The sequence below is a fragment of the Dipteris shenzhenensis genome, chromosome 19 (assembly GCF_047967505.1).
Source record: "Dipteris shenzhenensis isolate YYH24624 ecotype China chromosome 19, Dip_SZ_1.0, whole genome shotgun sequence".
NCBI classification, from domain to species: domain Eukaryota; kingdom Viridiplantae; phylum Streptophyta; class Polypodiopsida; order Gleicheniales; family Dipteridaceae; genus Dipteris; species Dipteris shenzhenensis.
Window position 1 is genome coordinate 12,065,428 of NC_141614.1, and position 6,625 is coordinate 12,072,052.

The following is a 6,625-nucleotide window of genomic DNA, read 5'->3' on the forward strand; positions in this document are numbered from 1 at the left end:
AAAGTGTTGTAAGCAACACAACAAGAACCACGTAACAAATGAATTTTGTATTTTAAAACATCTTCTAAATAACATAACAAGAAACATATGACAAATAAATTGCAAAGAACTTGTCACATAGCAACACTTTTATGCCAAAGAAAATAAGAAAAAAGAACCTTTATTGTGACCTACAAATGAATCTAGTTGAGGATGTAACTTTGACATAGTGTATCGGCAATTAATTATTGCAGCGAGCAAGGCATCTTTCTTAAAGAAAGCTAGAATCAAAGATCTCCAACAAGATTTCGATCCAAACGAAGTAAATTCAAGCGACGGGCATGATATGCTCATCCAACACAAAGCTCTAGCGCTAGCTCAAGGGAAATTTATTTGTAGGGGGGGGCAACAGTTTGACTTGCTTCATATAAGCCAAATCACTAATGCGTTTGCTTTTGAGGGAAAGGTTCTTGTTAAATACGGAACCTACAAAGACAAGAAAGCCACTCATACGACTCGCGTGTGTGCTGATTTTACTGATTGTGATAACTATGAGACTGTGACATTGGTTGTCCCTCACGCTTTTGTTCAACAGTACAACCCTTCACTAGTCCTTGATTCTTTGTTTAGAATTGAAGGAGCTATTCCTCAGAAAAAGGGTCTGGGTGAGGGAGGTAGCTGTTACTTTTCCTTGCATGCTGATGCTACGACACAAGTGGTGAAAGCCAAGGAGTTTTCAACGGAACTATTCACTAGTTTGCGTCTAAGCACTCAATAGCTAATTTTGTGCCTCACGCATCTTGGGCGATTCGCATGAAACAAGGCTCAATCTCTACCGTATTTGCCAGCATAAGTGGTGTTGTGATAAAAGTAGAAGATGATGCAAGAGTTGTGGACCAAGTGGTTTTTACCGATGCAGGAGTTGTGGACCAAGTGGTTGTCGCCGATGGCCCATGCGATGAGGACCGCGCAACTATTAGTGCTATAATTTTTGCCTTGGCTTTTGTTGGAGCAAGTGCTCATTACTTTTTTCCTTACACACTTTAGTTGCATCTTTCATTTGTGGCAGAGTGGAAGCCTGTGCTTACACACATAGTGTAAGAGTAAAATTACCATGGTGTTGTTATGTACATGCTTAAGAATGTTTCCTACATGACGGCAAAGAATGCACTCGGATTCTATAACTTCATTATACTTGCTGAGATCCCAAATGGAGAAAAGAAATCCGAGCTACAACAAGCATTCATTACTCAAGTTTCCAAGCTTGGATATGGCTAGCAAGTAAGCTCCCCTATCTTATGCTTACTCCTAGTAGTTAAAAGTTTATGACAACTTTTTCTTCTTTGATGCAGGTTCATGGAATCTTGCACTTTACAAATCTCAACGCACAGCTCGTCAAAAACCAGTGCAGAGCCTATGGTGGATCGCGTGTTAGCCATCACCTAGCCCATCCCTAATGCTACACTTGTGCGAGTGTTCAATACATTGAGAAGATTCCTCTTCTCAAAGGGCGCATCCAGCTCTGCGACAATCTAGACGTAGCAGTAACTATCCGTGGGCCACACATGGATGTATTGCTTGGGATGCCCATGCCTTTCTTGGATTTTTATAGTGAGAGTGTCTTGAGTGTTCGTTCAATGTTGCGTGGCATGAGACCCAGTAGCAGTTTCACAATCAATAGCTCGGGCCACTTGGTTGCGTTTGAGCCAAATGCATGATATGCAAATGTTGTAACCTTCCCACAAGTTTTTTACTATATTAAGTTGCTAGTTTGTCTTCACGCTTCCGTGAAGAAGGCTTGAGTTCCTCTCTATGTGAGCTCTCCAATTTGTGTTTGGGCTTCTGCAAAAAAACTTTCACGCTTTTTGAGATGGCTAATTAAGTAGACAGACAAAATTATGACAACAAGCGACACGATGGCTTTAAAAAGTCGTATCCAAACAACTATGAGCTACTGCTATTTTTGCTTGATTTTTTCCCACTCCACACATACAACCAGCTAGCACGACTATTGCATGACTCCATTGTTCTTCAAGCACCTATTTCACCTCCTTGGAAAGAATTATTAGAGCAACATCACATAGCACAAATGAATGCTACATCGCTTGAGCTAATCAAGACTATTATAAAAAACTCTTGCAACTCACGCACTACTACATGATTGCCTTGAATGCTTAGCCATAAAGCTTCAATGCTCATTTAAAGTCCTTTGGCAAGCTTCCTTAAGCGTACATGAAGCTTTTACTGTGAATAATAGTGGAGGCGCAACACATGCTTTGATTGTTGATGAGTTGGTTTGTCTAGCTGAAATATCTCCACTCCACAAACAAATTCGAAAGCGCACATACAATGTGTGGGATACAGTTGAAGAATCACATTTGCTATCTTTAACAGTGGACATGCTAAATGCAACAACAAAAGCGATTGCAGAATGACAATTATAGAAATTCCCACAAAGCAGACATTTATTGCAAGCGATCGTGAAACAACATACAAAAAAAAAGGACTACACTAGCAATGATGCCTCCAATCGACACAAGTCAAGTGCAAGCTGAGCAAAACAATGAGGAGATGTTACAACCTGAAGATGATGGTGTTCATGTACAAAGTGAATGTAGTGAAAACAAGGCCACTGCAAGATATTTAAGAACCATCGAAGATACACCCTCTTTTCCTTGCAAGTGTTGTAGAATACTTGACTTCAAAAGAAAAATGAGAAGAGGAACTTGTACAACTACAGACTTCATGGTCCAATAAGAAATTATGGGAGCTAACAATAACTCGGCCTACCTTCTTTGTAACCTATGCTACACTCATATTCACAAAGCTAAAGTTCCTAAATTTGCATGCAAAAACATGATTCTAAATACGAAAATGCAATATACAAGCATGCTAACAACATTAGAAGCATGATTGATTTCAATAAGAATACCCTTTTCCAGAATTCATTAGCTCACATACGAGGGAAATTTGGCCTTCGTGGTGCAATTGTCAATGTGTTTGCTGACGTCGACAGAGCCCAAAGCGTGTTGCCCCACTTTTTAAATGATTGCTCAATAGTGATGGTCGCTCTAAAACAGAAGCTAGAATATGCACATAGCTACATGAGTGGGCTTGTGCGACCCACACTCACCTTGCATGCACTCAATGAACTCCTAAGCACACCTTTTTATAGAGAGCATAACGTCTCATTGAATCGCACGTGGGCTAAGCACATTGTAGAGGCAAAGGAAACAGCAATGTTTGACAATGGTAGTGAACAACACAACCAAGAAAATGATTATGATGTTCCAACTGGTACTTTGGTTCACGGGATTTACTCAACGCAACAAGTAGTTGATTTTGAGGATAAAACAATCAGCATTGCTCCATGTCAAGGATTCTCTCCATTTAGTATTTTCAAAGACAAACAATGTGAAGAGCTTGCATTCCCAAATATTTTATATGGCTATCCTAGAAACAACAATGTTCTTGAATGCACCAGCTACCAAGACATCATATGATGGGAGCTATCAAACAAAGATAGACGCTTTGTGATGTGTATCAAAAAATTATTCTTCAAAACAATGAAGGTGCTTGTCCCGCAAGTCCTCTCCCCTTCTTGGGTGCGAATGCGCAAAGGCCAACTACGTGGGAAAAGAATACAAGCAAAAGACATTGCACAGAACACAAACATCGAGCAGCTCTTACAATCCAACATTGGTTTCCGTGACTTCGTTTGCCTCCGAACTTCTTCTAACTATAAGCACAATCTAAAACAAAATTTGTTCGCTATGCTATGCCAACCAGGGTCGCCAGCTTTTTTCTTCACTTTTTCTACTGTAGAAAGACATTGGGATACACTAGTGCAATGCCTGCATAAAGTCAAGCAGTGAGGGTTGACACCAACTCATCCATCAACGAACTAAAGTTTGTGTGATTTAATTCATTCAGACCCAATAACAACTAGGAGGTACTACGTTCACAAATTTTAGTCAATGAAAACTTTTCTTAGGCAAGATTCTTCAATCATCGGCAAGGTGGTTGATTTTTTTTTCGTGATAGAATTCCAAGACAGAGGAAGCCAGCATGACCACAGACTTTTATGGATAAAAAATGCCCCTACATATGGCAAATCTCCCAACAACACAATCGAAGACTTTGCTGAACTACTGTTGAGTTACCAAAAGTCCTGCTCTTAGCATTCACCGGTAAAGATATTGCATACAACATAGGCGGAACCACCATTCACTCTACACTACACCTACAGCTGCTTGCATCCACTTACAAAAGCCTAGCTATAGAGAAGCTAGAAACACTATCACAAATGTATAAAGACGTCCAATTAATTGTGATTGACAAGATTTCATTAGTCAGGCACCACCTTCAACCTTTTGAAGGAGTAGATGTGCTACTATGTGGAGACATGTGCCAACCAAGCCCGACAAAGGACAATGGGATATTCTCATGCAAGCCATCAATGCTAGCAATGTCACCATCTGTTTGTAGAGACAATGTACTAAACTACGAGCTCAACATGCCCATGCGTCAAAACAATACCCAATTTCTTGACCAATTAAACCAAATAAAAACTTCATCACATAGCTTGGATGACATTAACACTCTCAACTCTCTATATTGTCGATCGCCAGCTGACCCAACAAAAGTGCCCCACCTTTTTTACACAAATGCTGCCAAAGATACAACCATGCCATCTTCACACAACTACTGTTACCTAGAAAAGAAATAAGGACAAGAGGCTAGACAGTAAGCATGGCTACGCTCAAGGGCCATAGAGGAAAGGAGAACGTGAGGGCGAAACATTATCATGGGTGCGAAGAAGGGATTAGAAGGGGAGGGAATGAAGAGGGAAACTATGGCACAAGGGGAAAGGGAGAAGGGAAAGAGAAGCATGTGCATGATGGGAGGAGGAATGTAAAGATGGAGACATTAAGGGAAGAGGGCCATGCTTTATTTGAAAGGAAGGGAAGGGGGAAATCAAAGTACTAGCTAGGTGGCTTTACAAGAATGAGCGTGTCCCATCAAGGAATAGCCCCCTCCTTTTATAGCCAAGAGAGGGGGTCTCTCCCAATAGATGCATCCTCCCACATGCATGGTGTGGGTGGAAAAGTCTCCCATGTGGGCTAGGCAGTTACACACTCTCAATTGTGTGTGACAACCATTTTCCTAATTTTTCCACATAAATCAAGCCCAACATCTCAAGTCTATGATACTCCCTTGGTCTCTTCCCAATTTTATAATACATTCAAACCTCTAGGAGGACAAGTGGAGGGTTGGCACAAGGAATCTTGCCACCTCATCCTATTTTCCCCATTATTTAACTTGCATCCTTGGACTATCTATACCCCCCCCACATGGGCCTATCCTACATGGAGGGAATAATCCAATATAATATCTATCTCCACCTATTTTATATTACTTCTCTCATGGACTTTAGGCCATATCTCACTAAATCTAGACATGGGACCGCCTAGGGGGAGGGGTGGCACATGGAGGAACCATGCCACCTTACATTTTATAATGTTACTACTATGGATTATGTACATCACACCTTATGGGTCCTCTTACGTCAAAGGGTGGCACATGGTCATGCCCTGCCACCTCAACCCTGGGCCCTATGCATACCATATTTTATTATACTATTGCCACACATACAAACACATATACATATTTATGCCTTTTTCCTTAGACAAATTTATCCATAACAATTCCCCCCCCAGGTAAGGAATGCGCAGCATTTCCATGCCTGGGTCCATCATGCCCAAAGAAGGGCTTGAGGTAATGCTTGTTGATCACCTTCTTGCCATATGGCTCATGCAGCTCCCGCCGAACTTGTACAGACCCATTGCTACGTTCCTTGATGACTTTGTATGGACCGGTCCACAGTGGCAGGAACTTCTTATCCATTTGGTGGTCCAATCTGTTATCAAAGCATAGCACAACATCCCCCTTAGCAAAGTGTCTTTCCCATCCCTTGCCAATTTTAGCATCCAAGTGGGCCTTTTGTCGATTCTTTTGGATCTCTGTTTGATGTAGTACAAGGTGTTGGGTTTCATCTAACTTCTCAAGTTGTACCAACCTGACCTCTACATGTTCATCTTCTATCATCCTTTGTTCTTGTGCCAATCTCAAGGCCATAATATCTATCTCTAGGGGTAAAATTGCCTCAGTACCATACACCAACTCAAAAGGAGTGTGACCTGTAGACATTTTATGAGTGATGTTGTAAGCCCACATAGCTTCAATGACCTTCTCATCCCACGAGCTCATGTTCCCTATGGCCATTTTTCCCATGGATTTACAAAGGAGGCCATTGGTCTGCTCCATTTGTCCCATGGATGCTGGATAATAGATGCTAGAAGTGCGATGATCAATACCCATGTGATCCATGAGCAACTCCACTGCTTCATCTAAGAATGGACTCCCATGGTCAGATACTATTTCCATGGGTGTCCCAAACCTTGTGCAGATACATTCAAATATGAAATTTGAAACTCCCTTACCATTGGCAGCACAGAGGACGATAGCTTCAACCCACTTAGTGACATACTGAGTGGCTACCAGAAGATACTTCTTTTTACGGGCAGTCATGGGCAAGGGCCCAACAAAATCTATTATGCTTGGAAAATGGAAAAGAGAGACAAAA